Source organism: Cherax quadricarinatus, chromosome 26 (genome assembly GCF_038502225.1).
Source record: "Cherax quadricarinatus isolate ZL_2023a chromosome 26, ASM3850222v1, whole genome shotgun sequence".
In the NCBI taxonomy this organism is placed as follows: Eukaryota; Metazoa; Arthropoda; class Malacostraca; order Decapoda; family Parastacidae; genus Cherax; species Cherax quadricarinatus.
The window spans coordinates 42,335,979-42,359,756 of NC_091317.1; the positions used below are offsets into that span (position 1 = coordinate 42,335,979).

The 23,778-nt window shown below is 43.0% G+C and overlaps 1 long non-coding RNA gene across 1 annotated transcript; it reads right to left on the bottom strand.

Moving 5' to 3' along the window:
• Positions 1-763: 763 nt before the first annotated feature.
• Positions 764-17,532, bottom strand: LOC138853268 (uncharacterized). The gene is made up of 3 exons (XR_011392469.1): positions 17,462-17,532; positions 16,450-16,536; positions 764-1,595 (listed from the first exon to the last, which is right to left on the bottom strand). It is a non-coding gene; the product is annotated as an uncharacterized lncRNA (long non-coding RNA).
• Between the last annotated feature and the right edge of the window lie 6,246 nt (positions 17,533-23,778).

A 23,778-nucleotide genomic window follows, 5' to 3' on the forward strand; every position in this document is an offset into this window, starting at 1 on the left:
ACTTGTATAGTTTCAAAGTCATGGAGAAAATCAGGAGGAGAGTGGTGGAGCATATAGAAATATACAAGATTATAAACGACAATCAGCTCAGTTTCAGTGAAGGAAAATCCTGTGTTACAAACCTACAGGAGTTTCATGACAAGATAACAGAAGTAAGACACGAGAGAAAGGGGTGGATAGACTGCATTTTCTTGGACTGCAAGAAGGCCTGCGACAGTTCCTAACAATACATTAATACACAACCTAGAGGATCAGACACACCTAACAGGAAAGGCACTGCAGTGCATCAGAGAATATTTGACATGGAGGCAACAAGTCATGGTACGTGACGAGGTGTCAGATTGGGCGCCTGTAACGAGCAGGGTTCCACAGAGGTCAGTCGTAGGACCTGTGCTGTTTTTGGTATATGAATGACATAACGGAAGGAACTCAGAAGTGTCCCTGTTAGCAGATAATGTGAAGCTAATGAGGAGAATTAAATCAGATGAGGATCAGGCAGGATTACAAAGAGACATGGACAGGCTACAAGCCTGGTCCAGCAACTGGCTCCTTGAATTTAACCCCACTAAATGAAAAGTTATGAAGAACGGGGAAGGACAAAGAAGACTACAGAGTATAGTCTAGGTGGCCGAAGACCGCAAACCTCACACAAGAAAAAAGATCTTGGGGTGAGTATAATACCGAGCACATCTTTTAAAGCTTACATCAACCAGATAACTGCTGCATCATATGGGCGCCTGGCAAACCTAAGAATAGCCTTTCGTTACGTCAGTAAAGAATCGTTCAAGACTCTGTACACCGTGTACGTTAGGCCCATTTTGGAGTATGTAGCACCAGTTTGGAATCCACACCTGGTCAAGTACGTCAAGAAATTAGAGATAGTGCAAAGGTTTGCAACAAGACTAGTCCCAGAGCTAAGGGGATTGTCCTACGATGAAAGGTTGAGGGAAATCGGCCTGACGACACTGGAGGACAGGAGGGTTATGGAAGACATGATAACGACATATAAAGTAATAAAGTACCGTGAGGAACTGACAAGGTGGACAAAGACAGGATGTTCCAAAGATGGGAACACACAAACAATGGGTCACAATTGGAAGTTGAAGACTCCGATGAGTCAAAGGGATGTTAGGAAGTATTTCTTCAGTCATAGAGTTGTCAGGAAGTAGAATTGTCTAGAAAGTGACTTAGTGGAGGCAGGAACCATACATAGTTTTAAGACGAGGTTTGATAAAGCTCATGGAGCAGGGAGAGAGAGGACCTAGTAGCGATAAGTAAAGAGGCGGGGCCAGAAGCTATGAATCGACCCCTGCAACCACAAATAAGTGAGTACAGGTAGGTGAGCACACACATTTCACCATACTGTAAAAATAACATGATATGAGGATTAGGAACCGAACTGGCGGTCTCGCGTTCGCAAGTTGATGACCGTATCCACTGTTAAAGAGTTGGAGAACACTCCCGGTTACCGGCCTCGGGTGAGACTGTTGTTAGTTCATCCCGGTTTGTGTTTTATTGGCAGAAGGTTCGTCGGCGATCTCTGAGAGCCGGAACTGCAGCAGAATGATGAGGTACGTTGCCACGAAACTGCAGATCTGCAACATATACACATCAGAGATTATTAGCATTACATCTAGAGGGAAAGTGCTAAACCTGTATGGGGTAGCATACAGCACCTGAAGAATGGGAAGTGTTAGAGAGTCACGAGTGTATGTCAGCTTCTTGGGAGACCTCAAGCAGAGTTTTAAAAGTTAGGGGCATAAGAGAGTATTACAACCCAGGAGTCCAAATGGCCTGTTATCCTGGGTGTAAAGGGAGCAAAATAAACACAGCAGAAAACTTTTGACTTATATTATCCTTCACCAATTTAGAACAGAAGTATGTATACTATATACACTATGTACAGTGATAGGTATTAGTGCACTCCACGGTAAGCAAGGCAGAATAGAAGCCACTAGAGAGCAGACCGTGCTTCAACCAGCTCTAGAATGGGAATGACAAGGGCAGACAGGAGAGTGGTACCCACATAACCTCTGCGATTGCCAAAACCATCTTCTCATTGGCTGGAACCTGGGTACTGGTTGAACGACGGGGCCCCATCGTCAACCCTCAGTCACCTGGTTCGCTGGTTGGGGGAGATAGCCCGTAAATGAGGGTGTGTACATGAGCCGAATAAAGGTTACATACTCTTTGCATGCCACAGAGTGTCAGAAAGAACCCAACATGTGTGTGTGTGTGTGTGTGTGTGTGTGTACTCACCTAGTTGTGGTTGCAGGGGTCAATTCATAGCTCCTGGCCCCGCCTCTTCACTGGCCGCTACTGAGTCACTCTCCCTGCACCATGAGCTTTATCATACCTATGCTTAAAGCTATGAATGGATCCTGCCTCCACTATATCGCTTCCCAAACTATTCCACTTCCTGACTACTCTGTGGACTGAAGAAATACTTCCTAACATCCCTGTGATTCATCTGAGTCTTCAACTTCCAACTGTGTCCCCTTGTTGTTGGGTCCCATCTCTGGGATATTCTGTCTTTGTCCACTTGTCAGTTCCTCTCAGTATTTTATATGTTGTTATCATGTTTCCCCTATCTCCCCTGTCCTCCAGTGTCGTCAGGACGATTTCCCTTAACCTCTCCTTGGCTAGGTGTGGGTTCCAAACTGGTGCCGCATACTTCAATATGGGCTTAACGTACACAGTGTACAGGGTCCTGAACGATTCCTTATTAAGATGGCGGTATACTGTTCTTAGGTTCGCTAGGCGCCCATATGCTGCAGCAGTTATTTGGTTGATGTGCGCCTCAGGAGATGTGCCTGGTGTTATACTCACCCCAATATCTTTTTCCTTGAGTGAGGTTTGTAGCCTCTGGCTCCCTAGACTGTACTCCGTCTGCGATCTTCTTTGCCCTTCCCCAATCTTCATGACCTTGCACTTGGTGGGGGTTGAACTCCAGGAGTAAATTGCTGGACTAGGCCTGCAGCCTGTCCAGATCCCTTTGTAGTTCTGCCTGATCCTCGTCTGATTGAATTCTTCTCATCAACTTTACATCATCTGTAAACAGGGACATTTCAGAGTCTATTCCTCCCGTCATGTCGTTCACAAATACTAGAAACAGCACCAGTCCTAGGACTGACCCCTGTGGAGCCCCACTCGTCACAGGCGCTCACTCTGACACCTCACCACGTACCATGACTCGCTGTTGTCTTCCTGACAGGTATTCCCTGATCCACTGTAGTGCTTTCCCTGTTATCTCTGCCTGATCTCCAGTTTTTGCGCTAATCTTCTGTGTGGAACTGTGTCAAATGCCTTCTTACAGCCCAAGAAAATGCAATCTACCCACCCCTCTCTCTCTTGTCTTACTACTGTCACCCTGTCATAGAACTCCAGTATGTTTGTGACACAGGCTTCCCCTCCCTGAAACCGTGTCGGCTGTTGTTGATAAGCTCATTCCTCTCTAGGTGTTCCATCACTCTTCTCCTGATAATCTTTTCCATGACTTTGCATACTATACATGTCAGTGACACTGGTCTGTAGTTTGCTGCTTCTTGCCTGTCTTCTTTTTATTAAAAATTGCGACTACATTTGCTGTTATCCATACCTCAGGTAATCTCCCTGTGTCAACAGATGAGTATTGTTGTTAAGGGTACACATAGCACCTCTGCTCCCTCTCTCAGGACCCATGGAGAGATGCTATCCGGCATTTTCGCCTCTAAGATGCTTAGCTCGATCAGCAGCCTCTTCACTTCTTCCTCAGTTGTATGTATTGTGTCCAACACTTGGTGGTGTACCCCACCTCTTGAACCTTCTGAAATCCCTTCTGTTTCCTTGTGAAGGCTTACTATGCTTTTTAACAACTTCAGACAGTATTACCAAAGCTGTCTCCTCCTCAGGAAAATTAATGTATAGAAAAAGAATAATAACTGACAAACATAAACACTTTATTATTTAGAAAATATAAAATATAAAACACTTAAATATGAAGTATTAATCCTACATTAAAGAAAATGAAAAATGAAAAATATAAATGATAACTGAATTCAACGCTAATGTATATAAAACGTGGGTGTCTGGTGTTGGTGACACTGCGTGTTGTTGAAATCGTAGCCGTTGCTGATGATGGGGGGGGGTTGCAGGTGTTGAGGACAACCCACCGGCTCGTTCTTCACAGATTTTCTAGCTTTCAATAATCCTTCCAGATGACAGGAAAGCAGGTTTTCTCCACTGCAATGATGAGTGGTTATATCCTGCTACTTGCATACACAAACAGGTAAGTGGATCAAAATTTGGGACATCTCAGAACGTTAGTCTGTCTCCTTCAATTCTTCTCGTTCATTGACAGGTGACCCTCTCTGTCATCCAAGCTGGAAAGATAGACAGGTTACTCACTGCTTAAGAAATCACTCTCCATGATAAGTACAATACCTAAAAGACGTGGAAAGACTGAAAGGACTAAGTTTATTATTGGTCAAAAGTGAAGCTTTCAACCAATAATCCACTAGAATACAAGGCAGGCATGTACTTACAGTAGTGCTGGGAGCTGTGAGTCTAGTGATTACTGTTTGGACCGGAGCCCCACACGTCACCTTTCGGGGGGGGAAGGAGGGGAAGGGATAGCAGGAGCTAGACTGACCCTACCTTAACAAGCAGCCGGAAATCAAACTATCACTTTCGGGGTGGGGGAAAAAAGGCGGGAATAGCGGGAGCTAGACTTACCTTACCTTAACAAGTAGCCGGCAAGCAAACTATCACTTTCTGGGAGCGGGAAAAAGGGGGGGGGGGATAGCGGGAGCTGGACTTACCCTACCTTAACAAGTAGCCGGCAATGAAACTATTATTACTATATCGCTACTCCTATCTCTTGAACTTTTCCCTCACACTCCCCCATACCAAGACTTATAGTCAAGGAGTATAAGAAGAATAGGCGAGGAAAGAGTTCTAACATGTGGAAGTTGCATAAGGCAACAAATCTTCTACTGACTGTCACGACTTAACCAGTCAGAGAAATAATTGAATGAACCATTGACATACACAATATGGAACTTAAGAGCCTGGAGTGCCAATGTCCACCTCAAGAGGCGACTGTTGGTTCCCTTAAAAGTTTCTAGGTATATCAAAGGTTTGTGGTCTGTTTCTAAAATGAATTCTTTTCCCAGCAAATAAAATGTAAGTTTGGAGATACCTCACACAAGGGCCAAACATTCCTTTTCTATCGTGGAGTATCTCTTTTCTGCAGGAAGGAGTTTCCGGCTTAGGAAGCATACAGGGAAGGGAGTACCATCATGGTATTGTAGTAACACCGCACCTAAGCCAGTATTGGAGGCATCAGTTCTTAAACAAAATGTTTTAATAATATTTGGAATCTTAAGTATAGGGTCTTTCGAAAAGATACTTTTAATCTCATTAAACTTTTCCCGAGCTACGTCGGAAAGTTCAATTGGTTCCTTCACAGACTTTTTAAGGAAGTCAGATAAGATGCCTGTAAGATCAATAAGGTTCGGGATAAATCGTGCATAAAAATTTACAGAACCAAGAAAGATACGCATGAGCTTCTTGGTTTTGGGGAATTTAAATTCTAATAAAGCTTTGATCTTACTGGGGAGAGGCTGCAGAGAGTTATTAGAAAGTATCAGTCCAAGATATCTAATCTTGTTATACCCAAGGAAGCATTTCTTCGGCTTGGCAGTGAGGCCATGTGAGCGTAACCTACGCAAAACTGATGTTAATGTTTGGATATGTTCGCCCCATGTGGATGTCATTACGTAAATGTTATCAAAATAAACTGAAACATTTGGCATATTACCCAAGACCTTTCTCATCAGTCTCACGTAGGTAGCACAGGCAGTTACCAAACCGAAGGGCATAGTTCTATACTGCATCAGTCCTTGGTGTGTAGGAAAAGCGGTGTACTGCTTAGAAGAAGGAACTAACATTACTTGATGATATGCCTGCACAATATCAATCTCTGAAAAGAAGGAAGCGTCATAAAATTTGTGTAGATCGCTATCTATTAAGGGCATAGGCTCAGCATCCCACCGAGTTATAGCATTAAGGCCTCTGAAGTCAATAGCAAGATAGCAGATACTGAAGGTTCAATGATCTTTAGTTTTAATAATTTTTCTACCTCTCGGTCAAATGCATCCCTAAGGTGAACTGGAACTGGGTATAATTTTCGTTTGATAGGATTGTCCGACACTAAGTCAATCTTATGGACTACCGTGGAGGTAACACCTGGAATATCAGAAAAGAAGTCTGAAAAGTTACTCACACATTGAAGTAGTTCATGTCTCTTATGGTCATCCAAAGATTCATTATTGTTAATGTTGGTTGCGCCCGAGTGGTCAAGAGTCACCAAGTCATGTAGTTCTTCATCATAGTCTAAGTTAGAGGTGTCAATTACGCACACCTTACATTTTTCAGTTGTCGTATCAAGTTCGTGTGGAAAAACTAAGTCAAAGTTATTAAGGCAGTTAACCGAATTTCTTCGGTAATATTTCTTAAGGATGTTGATATGATAAAGCTTAGGTTTCCCCTTGACTTCTATGAGGTAGTCAACTTTCCCACAAATATTTAATACTTTATATGGACCTTTCCATGCTACTAATAATTTATTTGACTTGATAGGCAAAAGTACCAGAACTTCATCTCCTACTTTAAAACTTCTCCTCTGACTTTTGGAATCAAAATATGTTTTGTACTGGTCCATTGACAAGCTTAAGTTTTCCGAAACTATGTCAGAGGTCTCCTCAAGTTTGGATCTAAGGTCAAGGAGAAACTGGTAAGAAGACTGAACCTCAGCATTTACCTCCTCATTAGTCCATAAGTCATGAAGGATGGACAATGGGCATCTGGCCTGTCTACCATAGAGAAGTTCAAAAGGTGAAAAACCCAAAGAGTCACTGGGACCTTCCCTCATGGCAAACAAAGCACAGGGTAGGTAACGATGCCACTCCTTAGGTTTAAGGGAGCAAAGTTTCCTTAAAATGGACTTGAGAATCGAATGCTGGCGCTCAATCCTCCCATTACAGCTGGGATGATAGGGTGTGGTGAAGAGAGGCTTCACTCCCAGAAGTTGGTATAGATGTTGCATTAAGTCAGATGTGAATTGTGTCCCACGGTCAGACATAATTTCTCTAGGGATGCCCACTCTGAAGAAGATGGACAAAAGGGCTTCAGCCACCTCTGTAGTAGTTATGGTTTTTAAGGGAACGGCTTCAGGGAAACTCGAAGCATAATCATCTAATGTTAATATATATCTATGTCCCCCAGATGAAAGTGGAGATAAAGGACAAACGATGTCAATAGCTACTCTTTCGAAAGGTACCGTAAAGACTGGCATTTTGACCATAGGTACTCGCCTGGTACCTCGGGAAGATGACAGTTGGCAAACTTTACACGATCTACAATAGGTAGTGATATCTGAGGACATTTTTGGCCCAAAATAGGTTTCCCTAATTTTATTTAAGGTTTTACGATGCGAGAAATGTCCGGCCACTGGCAGGTCTCTCTGCATTGACTTGGAACAACTAAGATGGAATAGTCTATCTCATCTGAATTTAATTTGAATACTGACTTGTACAAGATACCTTTTATATATTCAAATTTATATGAAAAGTTTTTCCTTTGGATAACTTGATTTTGTTTAGCGGCATTATGGCAATTCTGAAGAGAAGGGCAATTACGTTGTAAATTGACAAAGGAGTCCTTCGATATATCTAAAGGCTTAAAGTCAGGGAAAAATCAAAGGATGGACAGTAGGAGAAGCCTGGGCTTTGGTCTGAACCCTACTCAAGACATTTATGGTATCGGAGGTGATATCTTCACTTTCATCTAACAAGTGAACCGGTGATCCTACTACCTCGCTTTCGAGAGTAGCATCACTGGTTTTTAATCCCACATGAATCTCACGAGACATTGTCTCATCTGAACTTTCGAGGGGCTTCTCTGACTCTAAAGGAAGAGGATTTGAAACACTTATATCCATCTTTGGTGATGAAAGGTCAATCTCAGAAGGAAGAATGGCACCTTTTACATTACCTATTAGTACGGAGCAAGAAGTGATGGGAGCTAGTACGGCTTCAGACCAACCTGTGAACCATTTAGACCTAATGTAACAACGGATGGTAGGAAAAGTGTCCGTACGGCCCAAGTAGTCTGAAAGAATAGCAGAGGAATGAGTTTCTTTGAGGTTAGGGAACAGCTTATCAGAAATGACTATACATGTGCATCCAGTGTCTCGTAAAATGGTAGATGCATTAAGTCCATTAACTGTTCCTGAACAGAAGGGTGCTTGGTCATTACAGTCTTTAAAACACCTTCCAACTTTTTGAACCTTCTTAGAAGGACAATCTGGACGTTTATGTCCCTTAACACCACACAAATGACAAACAGGAATAAAAGAAGTCATTTTACTTTCCACTAGAGGCTTTGATTTCTTAAGGTTTGATGAACCCTTGCCCTTACGGTTCGATCCCTTTAGGTCTTTATAGGAATTGTGAGCCTCAGCATACAGGTCAGCAGCCTCAGCAACTTCCTCAGCTTTAATCAGGTTACGTTCTCTGATGAATGCTCGTATCTGGTGAGGGAGAGCTGTCAGGAACTGGTCAGAGACTTCAGTCTCTAAGAGATTCATAACTGTGATCAATTCCTGAACTCTCTATCCAAAAGCCGAACAAACGAAAGAGTGTTACCTGTAACTGTTGAAAGTTCTGGCCAGGCTGTAAGGTGGCATACCTGAAATCTTTCCTGTAAGAATTTGTGGTTTTTTGATATGCTTTAAGGATTGCCTTCTTCAGTAGGTTGTAATTACATATAATATCCTGCGACAAAGTTGCATAGATATTCAAAGCGGTACCAGAAAATAACATTCCTAACCTGGTAGCCCATGTGTCAGCAGGCCATTCACAGAGGGTAGCGGTATTTTCAAACCTGATAATGTATGAAGTTGTCTTCCCCCTCTGTGAAGGGAGGTAAATTAGGTGTTGGAATATGTGCAGTAGCTGCATGATGTTCAATTACTCCGTCCTCTAATTGTTGTTGTGTAAGAGTTAACTTTTTATTCTCTAATTCAAGGCGAGCTTTTTCGAGCTCGCGATCCTTTTCTCTCTCTATTAACTCAAGTTCTCTAGCTTTTTCCTCAACTTCTCTATCCTTTGCTCTTTCCTCAAGTTCTCTTATTTTAGCCTGTTCTTCATGTATTTTAGCCTGTTCCTCACGTATTTTAGCCTGTTCCTCACGTTCTCTAGCTCTTTCTTCACGATCAAGTCTATCATGCTCCTTTTTGTCTTCTCTTTCTCTTTCTAACCATCTTTCTTGGATTTCTCTCTCAATTCTCTCTCTCTCCTTTTTCTCTTCTCTTTCGATTCTCTCTCTCTCCTTTTCTTCTTCTCTTTCCCTTTCTAACTGTCTCTCTTCTCTCTCAATTCTCTCTCTTTCAAGTCTTTCCTGGATCTTAGCACTAATGAAAGATTCTAAATTTTTCCCTGTTATTCCTAACTTACTTCCAGCATTCATCCAAAACTGGTATTCCTCCATGCTTGCAAGAATAACTTAAACTATCAGGGGAAATGAAACGGGTATTAAAGAAAATGGAGGGTTCAATTCCTGCTCCGCTCAAACTGCAAATAAACCAGAGGGCTCGATCCCTACTTCAATTAAACAATATGTATTAATTAAAACGAAGGGTTCTATGCCGGCTCCGAGCAAACAGTAAGTAGAATGGGGTCACTTGACCATCCAGTCTTCTCACAAACAAATTGTCACTGGAACTTCTCAGGTCCCTAGAGTCTAATCCTCCAAAGTGTTTCAAGCACACACAAAAATAGATGGCAGAATTAACTAGTATTCCTGCCTTGACTTGACTTACAATAAATTGAGACTATAACAATCACCAAATCTTTTAAATACCTGTACTGTAGTTCTACCATAGAGAATGATTACTCATGGCTGGTGGTAACCGTCTGTGGTATGCGGCGTTGAAGTTCCAATGGTAGATTCAAGATTGAGTTGAATCTTGATTTAGTAGAATTGATTCTGGCAAGGTCGCCACTTGTGAAGGCTTACTCAGCCCTGTAACAACTTCAGACAGTATTACCAAAGCTGGCTCCTCCTCAGGAAAATTAATGTATAGAAAAAGAATAAAAACTGACAAACATAAACACTTTATTATTTAGAAAATATAAAATATAAAACACTTAAATATGAAGTATTAATCCTACATTAAAGAAAATGAAAAATGAAAAATATAAATGATAACTGAATTCAACGCTAATGTATATAAAACATGGGTGTCTGGTGTTGGTGACACTGCGTGTTGTTGAAATCGTAGCCGTTGCTGATGATGGGGGGGGTCGCAGGTGTTGATGACAACCCACCGGCTCGTTCTTCACATATTTTCTAGCTTTCAATAATCCTTCCAGATGACAGGAAAGCAGGTTTTATCCACTGCAATGATGAGGGGTTATATCCTGCTACTTGCATACGCAAACAGGTAAGTGGATCAAAATTTGGGACATCTCAGAACGTTAGTCTGTCTCCTTCAATTCTACTCGTTGATTGGCAGGTGACCCTCTCTGTCATCCAAGCTGGAAAGATAGACAGGTTACCCACTGCTTAAGAAATCACTCTCCATGATAAGTACAATACCTAAAAGACGTGGTGATTATTACAACAGTCAACTTAGAGCAAGACTGAAAGGACTAAGTTTATTATTGGTCAAAAGTGAAGCTTTCAACCAATAATCCACTAGAATACAAGGCAGGCATGTACTTACAGTAGTGGTGGGAGCTGTGAGTCTAGTGATTACTGTTTGGACCGGAGCCCCACACGTCACCTTTCGGAGGGGGGGGGGAGGAGGGGAAGGGATAGCAGGAGCTAGACTGACCCTACCTTAACAAGCAGCTGGTAATCAAACTATCACTTTCGGGGTGGGGGGAAAAATGCTGGAATAGCGGGAGCTAGACTTACCTTACCTTAAGAAGTAGCCGGCAAGCAAACTATCACTTTCGGGGAGGGGGAAAAAGGGGGGGAGATAGCGGGAGCTGGACTTACCCTACCTTAACAAGTAGCCGGCAATGAAACTATTGTTACTATATCGCTACTCCTATCTATTGAACTTTTCCCTCACACTCTTCTGTGAACACTTCTTTGAATCTCATGTTGAGTTCCTCACATACCTCACTGTCGATTCTTGTGATCTCTCCTCCTTCCTTTTTTAGCCTGATTACCTGGTCCTTGACTGTTGTTTTCCTCCTGATGTGGCTGTACAACAGCTTCAGGTCAGATTTGGCAGTCACTGCTATGTCATTTTCATATTGTCATTGGGCCTCCCTTCTTACCTGTGCATATTCATTTCTGGCTCTATGACTGCTCTCCTTATTCTTCTGGGTCCTTTGCCTTCTATACTTCTTCCATTCCATAGTTCACTTGGTTTTGGCCTCCCTGCACCTTTGGGTGAACCACAGGCTCATCCTGACTTTTTCATTGTTCCTGTTACCCTTGGGCACACACCTCTCCTCAGCTTCCTTGTATATTGTTGTCACATATTTCATTATCTTGTTTACTGATTTCCCTGCCAGTTCTCTGTCCTACTGAACCCCGTTCAGGAAGTTCTTCATTTCCACATAGTCCCTTTTCTTGTAATTTGGCTTCATTCGTCCGGCTCTACTGTGTATTCGAATCTTAAAACCACATGATGGCTGGCCCCAAAGGTTTGTCATATGTGATGTCCTCAATATCTGCACTACTCAAGGTGAATACTAGGTCCAGTCTCGCTGGTTCATACTCTCCTCTCTCTCTCTGTTAGTGTCCCTTACGTGTTGATACATAAGTTTTCCATTACCACCTCCATCATCTTAGCCCTCCACGTTTCTTGGCCCCCATATGGCTCCAAGTTCTCCCAATCGATTTCCTTGTGGTTGAGGTCACTCATGATCAGTATCTTTGCCCTGCACGCATGAGCCCTTCTTCCCACTTCAGCCAAAATGTCAACCGTCGCTCTATTACTCTCATCATACCCTTGCCTTGGCCTCCTGCTGTTCTTTGGTGGGTTAAATATCACTGCAATTACCACTATAGGATCTCCAGACTGAAGCATTCCTACTATGTAATCTCTTGCTGCTCCTCTGTCTCCTTTCTCCAGCTCATCAAAATCTCATCGGTTTTTGACCAGCAGGGCTACTCCTCCACCCCCTCTGTTCCCTCTGTCTTTGCTCAAGATCTGATATCCCGTTGGAAAGATGGCATCTGTTATCATACCTGTGAGCTTGGTTTCTGTGAGAGCTATGATGTCCGGTGATGCCTCTTTGATTCTTTCGTGCCACCTAGTTGTGGTTGCAGGGGTTGAGTCACATTTCCTGGCCCCTGCCTCTTCTCTATTCGCTACTAGATCATTCTTCCTGCTCCATGAGCTTTAGTGTACCTCTTCTTAAAGCTATGTATGGATCCTGCCTCCACTACATCACTTCACAGAATATTCCACTTCCTGACAACTCTGTGATTGAAGAAATGCTTCCTACATCCCTGTGATTCATTTGAGTCTTCAACTTCCAATTGTGACCCCTTGTTTCTGTGTCCCATCTCTGGAACATCCTGTTTCTCTCCACACTGTCAATTCCTCTCAGTATTTTATACGTCGTTATTATATCCCCCCTTATCTCACCTGTCCTCCAGTGTCGTCAGATCGATTTCCCTTAACCTATCCTCGTAGGACATGCCCCTTAGCTCCAGGACTAATCTTGTTGCAAATCTTTGCACTTTCTATATTTCCATACGTGCTTGGCTAGGCGAGGGTTCCAAATAGGAACTGCATACTCCAATATAGGCCTGACATACACGGTGTACAAGGTCCAGAACGATTCCTTATTGAGAAGTCGGAATGCTGCTCATAGGATTGCTAGTGTGTGTGTGTGTGTGTGTGTGTGTGTGTGTGTGTGTGTGTGTGTGTGTCAGATACGTACATATGGTGGCCCCTAGCTCTATCGCTAGCGCACTCAGCTCACACACTGTGGGCCGGAGTTCGAATCTTCTCCGATACGGCTGGAAAATATTAGGGACGTGTTTCCATAAGCCACCTGCTGTCCCTGCTCACCCATCAGTAAAATGGGTACCTGGGTGTTAGTGGACTGGTGTGGGTCGCATCCTGGGACAAAACTGACCTAATTTGCGGGAAACGCTCAACATAAGAACATAACAAACAAGGAACACTGCAACAGGCTTACTGACACTTGCGACGCAGGTCCATGCCAACCCCCCGGCCTAGAACAATGACCCCCTAGTCAGGTCACTTCGTCACTTCCACTTAAGGAAGGAGCACTGCACAGACCTGGTAGCCCAAGCTAGTCAGGTTCAACTCACACCCACCCACACCCACTCAAGTATTTATCCAACCTATTTATAAAACTACACAAGGTCTTAACATCTATGACGGTACTCGGGAGTTTGTTCCACTCATCCACAACTCTATTACCAAACCAGTGCTTTCCTATGTCCTTCCTGAATCTGAACTTTTCCAACTTGAAACCATTGCTGTGAGTCCTGTCTTGGCTGGATATTTTCAACACGCTAAAAATCACGCGAAAATCACTCCCAATGAAAGCAAAAGACTTGGCAGACGATGCAACATCCCCCCAATGAAAAGCATGGGTGTCATTAGCACGTTAAGAGACAATACAATAAGTGTCAGGGGCCCGAGACTGTTCAACTGCCTCCCAGCATACATAAGGGGGATTACCAATAGACCCCTGGCTGTCTTCAAGCAGGCACTGGACAAGCACCTAAAGTCGGTACCTGACCAGCCGGGCTGTGGCTCGTACGTTGGATTGCGTGCAGCCAGCAGTAACAGCCTGGTTGATCAGGCTCTGATCCACCAGGAGGCCTGGTCACAGACCGGGCCGCGGGGGCGTTGACCCCCGGAACTCTCTACAGGTAAACTCCAAGTAAACATCCCCTTTATTTTTTCCTGTTTTCCATTTATACACGTCAATCATATCCCCCCTAATTCTACGTCTTTCTAGAGAGTGCAGATTCAAGGCTCTCAGGATGACAAAGTTGACCCTAATGGGGTCAACTTTGTCATCCCCCTCTGTACGTTTTCCAGTGCATTTATATGCATTCTGTAATACGGTGACAAAAACTGTGCAGCATAATCTAAATGAGACCTAACCAAGGATATATAGAGTTGAAGAACAACCTGAGGACTCCTATTATTTATGCTTCTTGATATGAAGCCAAGGATTCTGTTAGCTTTATTGTAAACACTTATGCACTGTTGTCTTGGTTTCAGATTACGGCTAACCAGAAGTCTTAAATCCTTTTCACAATCAGTAGTATTAAGATCTACACTATTCAGTTTATATGTGGCATAGTTATTGTCCTGTCCAACATTTAGCACTTTGCATTTGTCAATATTAAACTGCATCTGCCACTTCTCCGACCACTGCATCAGTCTATTCAAATCATCATGGAGTGCACTAATGTCCTCAATAGAATGAATTGGACGGCCTATTTTGGTGTCATCAGCAAATTTGCTTATGTCGCTATTTATTCCCTTATCTATATCGTTTATGTAAACTGTGAACAAGGGGCCCAACACTGACCCCTGCGGAACACCGCTTGTGACGTGCTCCCATTCTGATTTCTCCTCATTTACACAAACTCTCTGCTGCCTTTTTGTCAACCATGCCTCTACCCAGGAAAAAATTTCTCCTTCTATTCCGTGTGCCTTAAGTTTCCTCAAAAGTCTCTGATGTGGAACTCTATGGAAAGCCTTACTGAAGTCCATATACACAATATCATATTCATTACCATGATCTACCTCCTCAAACACCTTAGCACAAAAAGTTAGTAAATTCGTAAAACAGGAACGCCCCTTAGTAAAACCGTGTTGAGATTCACTTATCAATTTATCAAGATGGCTACGAATTGCCTCGGCAATTATTGATTCCATAAATTTTCCCACTATGGAGATAAGGCTTATTGGTCTACAGTTCGAAGCCAAGGACCTGTCACCTGCCTTGTAAATAGGTATTACATTTGCCATTTTTCTCTTATCAGGCACTATGCCAGTTTGTAGTGATATGTTGAAAAGATTAGCCAGTGATTGGGAAAGCTCCTTTTTACATTCCTTTAAAACCCTTGCAAACAATTCATCAGGACCTGGGGATTTGTTAGGTTTTAATTTCTCTATTTGTCTGAGGACCATGTCACTAGTTACCGCAATCGTGCATAGTTTATTATCGTCCTGTTCTACATAATTTATTATTTCTGGAATTTTGCTAGTATCTTCTTGAGTAAAGACTGAGAGGAAGTAAGAATTGAAAATTTCGCACATATCCCTATCACTGTCAGTGATCTGACCTGAGCTACTCTTAAGTGGGCCTATCTTGTCTCTAATCTTACTTATGTATGCCTGAAAGAACCCTTTTGGGTTAGACTTCGAATCCCTTGCGACCCTAGCTCATAATCCCTTTTTGCTTTTCTTATTCCTTTCTTAATTTCTCTCTTAAATTTAATATATTGATTTCTTAACTGCCCATCCCCTCTTTTGATACGCCTATATATGCCTCTATTTTGACCTATGAGATGTTTTAATCTTTTGTTCATCCCTTTGGGATCAATTTTGTTAGATCTAATTTCCCTACTCGGAACAAAAGTTGTCTGAGCAGCTAGAACTATGCTCTGAAAAACATCATACTGGCAACCACCACCAGCTACCTGACCCACAGTCAGATCATCCAAATTTAGCCCACCCAGGTAATTTTTCAGTCCCATGAAATCAGCCAATCGAAAGTCTGGGACAGAGACTTGATTGCAGTTTACTGGGTAATTCCATAATATATAGAAACTAAGTGATTTGTGATCGCTTTCCCCCAGCTTATCATTAACCTTAAGATTATTAATTAGTGAATCTTTGTTGGCAAGAACCAAATCAAGCAGATTGTTTCCTCTAATTGGTTCTGTCACAAACTGTTTTAAAAAGCAATCCTGAACTGCATCAAGAAAGTCACTAGACTCAAGATTTTCTGTCAGATTGTTCCAATCAGTTTGTTTGAAGTTAAAATCCCCCCATTAACACAACATTTTCATATCTAGACACCTTATGAATTTCGTCTCATAGCAGCTTACTGCACTCCCTATCAAGGTTTGGGGGCCTATATATCACACCCAAAATTTATTTTTCATACCCCTCGAGAAACTGTAGCCAAACAGATTCTGTGTCCGATGTTTCTATTCTTATATCATGTCTAACACAACAAGTTAAATTATCTCTGACATACATTGCCACTCCACCACCCTTCTTGTTGACCCGATCCTTCAAGTTGAACCAGGTCTCAGTTATACCAATAATATCTATATCTATAGTAGTATGCCATTGATGTCAGCTATGGTCTGTGTACCACATACATGTACTTGTAGTAAATGAAGATATTGTTATATTGTTATTATTATACTTACGCTCACTAGTCGTTCCCTGCCCAAGGTGAAGACACGACACAGGTTAAACCCCGGTGATTCATCCACCAGTTCAAGTAACTCCCGCACCTGTCGGGGTAAACTAGTCAACATCAGTCGGTAGAGCATAACAGCAAAGTAAGTAGTCATTAGTTAGTACCTAGTAAACACAAGTTAACACAAATGCCAATTAACACAAGTAAACGCGGGTTAATACAGACAAACACAAGTTATCACAGATAAACACAAGTTAACACAGGTAAACACAGTTAACACACATCAAAATATCTCAACGTCACACCGCTTGCTCTCTCTTGAGCAAGAATAATATTTCTAATATATTCATATTAGCCCCAACCTCAAAGAGCATGGATCAAGAACTTATTAACAGCTAAATAACAGAACATTGAACGCGGAGCTATCGACAGCTGAACAAAGCATGGAACAAAGACTTCCACAAATATCAGAACAAAAAACTAAAAGGTTCTTTTTCATTAACCGAGTCCAACAGTTTTTAACAGCATTATAGATAATCAAGGTCCCAGCAGTCAGGTGTTCTGCAAGTCATCTGGTCAGCTAAAAGCACTTTTGGAAGCCAGATCCACCTAGTGGTTGAACACGACCCTTGTGGTTGTCTAACTGCTAATTGATGTTTGTTTAGATAACTCAGTTACGGAGTTCATGTAACGTTCTAGTTAGTGTAGCTGTCTCAAGCCATTAACTAGTTCATATCATACTGGCTACCTATCTTGACTCTTAATGAGTCTGCTTTCGCTGTTTTAAATTAGAAAAATCACCATTTCATTACCTAATGATACTAATTTTTCACATGTGAATCACTTTGTGGTTACAGTATTGCACAGTGTTTATTCATGCTCATGTACTTTTGGTGGAGAAATATAGTTGAATTGCAAGTTTCTACTGTATCCTCGTACGACTGTTAGAAGATTACCTTAGTTTATAAACTAATGAAGACACAAAGCCTAGAAGAAAAGCACCAATGGAGAGTACTCACCGCTTCCTTCGTCCGGAGCTCCTCCGTCTGGCGTTTTATGGTCCGTAGCAGGTGCTTCACCTCGTCCATCTACCAGGAGAAATGTCACTCATTATACTCTCAGATATGTCAATCAGTATTATTTAAGTTAACTTCTTCAAAGTGTAACTTGTGTTTGATCCAGTCATGGAATTGTGGGTTAGTCGTGAATTGTTTCAGTAGTGTAGCTTTTATTCTTAATTCATGTTACCTGTACCTAGAGAGGTAAACCAATGAGAAAAAAGAACTCGTCTCCGAATATATTTTGACTCATAATAGCCTGTAGTTTTAACGTGGGGTAATTTACTCCAGTTCTGACGCCCTTGTCTACATTCAACATAAACGGTATAGACAATTAATTGAAAAGCGACAGAGTCTGCCAAAGGCAGACTCTGTCGCTTTTCAATTAATAGGCCATTAAATAGGCCATTTCAATTAAATAGGCCATTAAATAAATTTTGACTGAGGACACCAGAGAGCAACATGATCTGGTTAGGCTAATGGTAAGATAAGGGAAGTGGCAGATGCTGTTTAACGTAGACAAATATAAGGTTCTAACCTTAGTAAACTAATTAATGTAGATGTCAACGAAACTGATCGCAAAAAAGACTTAGGAGTTCTAGTTAGCAGTAATCTAAAGCCAAGACAACAAGTATAAATAAGGAAATTATCAAATTATGCTTCAACTTCAATTATCTATGAAAAGACCTCGTTTAGCTTATGTTGCCCAGTTCCATACTACCTGGGGTGGACCATTTAGTGGCATAAAGAGTGCCAAAGGGTAGTTCCTGCATCTGCTAGTCTGTGTTAGCCATGATGATATATAATCATTGGTCAAGAGGCGGGGCATCACAACATAAACAAGTGAGTGCACACAACCCAGCTAAATCGATACAGTGTAAACAGACAGTGTTAGCCAAGATACACACATAACATACGAGTACAAGGAAGTATTCACGGTGGAGACAGAAGAAACTCATGAAACACATAGGGGTGGGGTACACCAGCAAGTGCTAGAGACAATACACACAACAGAGGAAGAGGTGAAGGAGGCTGCTAAGCAAACAAGGTACCTCAAAGCGATGGGGCCGGATAACATCTCTCCGTGGGTCCTGAGGGAGGTAGAGGCGCTATGTGTACCACATCATCGAATCAGGGTAGCTCCCTCAGATATGTAAGACTGCAAATGTAGTCCCAATTTTTTAATAAAGGAGACAGACACGCAGCACTAAACTTCAGATCAGTATCACTGACATGCTTAGTATATAGAGTCATGGAGAAGATTTTCAGTGAAAGAGTGTTGGAGCACCTAGAAAGGAACGAGCTTATCAACGACAACCAGCACGGATTCAGAGCCGGGAAATCTTGTGTCACAAACCTATTACAGTTCTATGACAAGATGATAGCACTAAGACAAGAGTGTGAGGGGTGTAAGAAGGCTTTTGACACAGTTCTACACAAGAGATTAGTGGAAAAGTTGGAGAACCAGGCAGGTATAACAGGGAAGGCAATGCAATGGATCAGAGAATACCTGACAGAAAGGCAGCAGCGAATCATGGTACGTGACGAGTTGTAGATGTGGGCACCTGTGACAATCGGGATTCCACAGGGGTGAGTTCTAAGGCCAGTGCTGTTTCTGGTATATGTGAATGACATGACGGAAGGAATAGACACAGAAGTGTCACTGATTGCAGACGATGTGAAGTTAATAAGGAGAATTCAATCGGAGGAGGAGAAGGCAGGACTACAAAGGGATCTGGATAGACTACAGGCCCGGTCCAGCAAATGGCTCCTGGAGTTCAAACCCGCCAAGTGTAAAAATCGCGAAGATTAGGGAAAGGCAAAGAGACAGCAGACAGAATACAGTCTAATGGGTCAAAGGCTAAAAACCCCACTCAAGGAAATGGATCTTGGGGTGAGTATAACACCGAACACATCTCCTGAGGCGCACATCAACCAAATAAAACTGCTGCAGCATACGGGCGACTAACAAACTTAAGAATAGTATTCCTACATCTCAGCCGGGAGTCATTCAGGACTCTGTACAGAGTGTACATCAGTCCCATATTAGAGTATATATCAGCAGTTTTGAATCCACACCTGGCCAAGCACGTCAATAAATTAGAGAGTGTATAGGTTTGCAACGAGACTAGTCCCGGAGTTAAGGGGCATGTCCTAACACGAGAAGTTAAGGGCATTGACCTGACAACACTGGAGGACAAATGGGACATAATAACATATAACATATTGACAGGAATCGACAAGGTGGACAGGGACAGGATACTTCAGATATGGGACACACCAACAAGGGGTCACATTTGGAAGTTGAAGATTCAGATGAGTCAAAGGGATGTTAGAAAGTGTTCAGTAACAGAGTGATCAGGAAGTGGAATGGTCTGGAAAGGGAGGTGGTGGAGGCAGGATCAATACAGAGCTTTAAGAAGAGGTATGATAAACCTCACAGGGCAGGGAGGGAGTGACCTAATAGCGACCAGTAAAGAGGCGGGGCCAGGAGCTATGAGTCGACCCCTGCAACCACAATTAGGTGAGTACACACATGTACACACACACACACAATGTCACAAACAGACAAGAGGAGGAAAGAGAGGGAAAAACGGAAATGGATAGGTGAGCCCAGACTCAGGAGGAAGATCAAATACAACCTCCCTCACAACCACCTACAGAAGCCCCCCAACCAGGACAACCCCAATTCAACCAAACATTCTAACCCAAAACACACATGCCGTACCCAATGCCCCCACCCACCTCATTACAAACTCCACCTTCACAGCAACTGCCCATAGTTCCTCATCAAATCTCCTGCTCCCCCAGCCTCAACATACCCCCAGACCACAGCTTTTAAAAAAAAAAAGTTGGTTTGGTATACTAATTCAGACGGAATAACAAATATGAGGAGTGGCATGAAAGAATTAAGGAGACATCCCCAGACATAATATCACTCACAGAAACGAAACTCGCCAGGACGATAACAGATGCAATTTATCCATCCGGATATCAAATCCTGTGGGGTTTGATATCTAGGAGCAGAGGTAAGGCGCTGCACTGTTCATTAACAACTGGTGGGGATTTGAAGAAATGGAAGGAATAGTTGGAATGGGCGAAATGGACTACATAGTAGGAACAATCCAGTCTGGGGGCTATAAGGTGGTAATTGCAGTGATATACGACAAGCCACTGCAGGAGGCCAAGAGAAGAATACGAAGAGAGCAGCAGAGCAATGGTGGACACACTAGCTGAGGTGGCCAGAAAAGCTCATATGGGTAGAGCAAAGTTGCTAGTTTTGGGTGATTTCAATCACAAAGAGATTCACTGGGAAAACCTAGAGCCCCATGGGGGTCCTGAAGTATGGAGAGCCAAGATGACGGATGTGGTACTGGAAAACTTCATGCATCAACATGTTAGAGACACTACCAGAGAGAGAGAGGTGAGGATGACCCAGCATGACTGGACTTAGTATTCACCTTGATTAGTTCGGACATCGAGGATATCACGTACAAAAAGCCCCTTGGAGCTAGTGATCATGTGGTTCTGTGATTTGAATATATAGCTGAGCTACAAGTGGAGAGGGTTGCAGGAATTGGACGGGAGAAGCCAAACTACAAAAGGGGGGATTACACACGCACGAGGAATTTCCTGCAAGATGTTCAATGGGAAAGAAAATTGGCAGGAAAATCACTAAAAGAAATGATGAACTACGTGACAACAAAATGCAAAGAAGCAGAGGAGAGGTTTGATCCAAGGGATATAAAAATAATGGGAAGACCAGAACTAGTCCTTGGTTCACCCAAAAGTGTAGGGAGGCAAAAAACTAAGTGCACTAGAGAATGGAAAAAGTACAGAAAACAAAGGACCCATGAATATGAAGAGATTAGCTGAACAGCAATCAACGAATATGTACATATAAGAAGGGAGGCTCGGCGACAATACGAAAATGACATAGCATTGAAAGTCAAGTCTGACCCAAAGCTGTTGTATAGCCACATCAGGAGGAAAACAACAGTTAAGGACCAGGTAATCAGGTTGAGGAAGGATGGTGGGGAGTTCACAAGAAACGACCAACAAGTATGAGAAGCTCAACATGCGATTTAAAGAAGTATTTACATTGGAGGCAGGAAGGACTCCAGGAACTACTGGGAGCGCCTGGAAGCACTTGACTTGTACTCACTAGAGCGCAGGCGAGAGAGGTATATCATAATCTACACTTGGAAGATTCTGGAGGGACTGGTCCCTAATATGCACACAACAATCACTCCATACGAAAGCAAAAAACTTGGCAGGCGATGCAACATACCCCCAGTGAAAAGTACGGGCGTCACTGGTACACTAAGAGAAAACACAATAAGTGTCCGGGGCCCAAAACTGTTCAACAGCCTCCCACCAGCAATAAGGGGAATTATGGGAAGACCCCTGCTTGTCTTCAAGAGGGAATTGGACAGATACCTAAAGACTGTGCCAGATCAGCTGGGCTGTGGTTCGTACATTGGATTGCGTGCGGCCAGCAGTAACAGCCTCTTTGATCAGGCCCTGATCCACAGGGAGGCCTGGTCGTGGACCGGGCCGCGGGGGCGTTGATCCCCGGAATGCCCTCCAGGTAGACTCCAGGTAGGGATACACCAACAACAGCTGGATGAAATACACAATCGAGGAGGAGGTGAAGAAGCTGCAATGTGATCTTGATACCTCAAAGGCGATGGGACCAGAAAACATTTCTTCGTGGGACCTTAGAGAGGGAGCAGAGTTGCTGTGTGTGCCACTAACAAAAATCTTCAACACATCAATTGAAACTGGGCAGCTACTTGATATATGAAATATGGCAAATGTACTCCCAATTTTTAAGAAAGGAGACACGAGGCAATAAACTGTCACTGACGTGTACAGTATGCAAAATCAAGGAGAAGATTATCAGGAGGAGAGTGGTGGAGCACCTAGAAAGATAGCGCTTATAAACGACAACCAGCACGGTTTCAGTGAAGGAAAATCCTGTGTCATAAACTTACTAGAGTTATATGACAAGGTAACAAAAGTAAGACACGAGAGAGAGGGGTTGGAGAGCCTGCATCTTCTTCGACTGCAAGAAAGCACTGGACACAGCATTTCACAAGAGGTTAATGCAGAAGCTAGAGGATCAGGCATGCATATCAGAAAGGCACTGCAATACCTGACAGGAAGGCAATAACTAGTCATGGTACATGACGAGGTGTCAGAGTGGGCACCAGTGGTGAGCGGAGTTCCACAGGGGTCAGTACTGAGACCTGTGCTGTTTTTAGTACATGTGAATTACATACCGGAAGGGATAGAGTCAGAAGTGGCCCTGTTTGCAGATGTGAAGTTAATGAGGAGAAGTAAATCGGATGAGGATCAGGCAGGACTACAAAGAGACCTGGACAGCCTACAAATGCAGTCATGAAGATCGGGGAAGGGCAAAGAAGATTGTGGACAGAGTATAGTCTAGGTGGCCAAAGATTGCAAACCTCACTCAAGGAAAAAGATCTTGGGGTGAGTGTAATAACGAGCACATCTCCTGAGGTGCTCGTCAACCAGATAACTGCTGCAGCATATGGGTGTCTCGCAAACCTGAGAATAGCGTTCCGATACCTCAGTAAGGAATCGTTCATGACTCTGTACACCATATACGTCAGGCCTATATTGGAGTATGCAGCACCAGTTTGGAACCCACACCTGGTCAAACACATCGAGAAATTAGAGATAGTGTAAAGGTTTGCAGCAAGACTAGTCCCAGAGCTAGGGGACTGTCCTACGAAGAAAGGTTAAGGGAAATCGGCCTGAGGACACTAGAGGACAGGAGGGTTAGAGGAGACATGATAATGACATATAAAATACTTCGTGAAATTGACAAGGTGGACAAAGACAGGATGTTCCAAAGATGTGACACAGAAACAAAAGGTCACAATTGGAAGTTGAAGACTCCGATGTTAGGAAGTATTTTTTCTATCATAAAGTTGTCAGGAAGTGGAGTAACCTTGAAAGTGACGTAGTGGAGGCAGGAACCATGCATAGTTTTAAGACGAGGTTTCATAAAGCTCATGGAGTAGGGAGAGAGAGAACCTAGTAGCAATCAGTAAAGAGGCGGGGCCAGGAGCAATGACTCGGCCCATGCAACCAGACCATCATGGACCGGTACAAGAGTATAAACGACAACCAGGTCGGCTTCATGGAAGGCAAATCCTGTGTCACAAGCCTTCTGGAGTTTTATGATAAAGTAACAGAAGTAAGACACGAGAGAGAGGGGTGGGTTGATTGCATTTTCTTGGACTGCA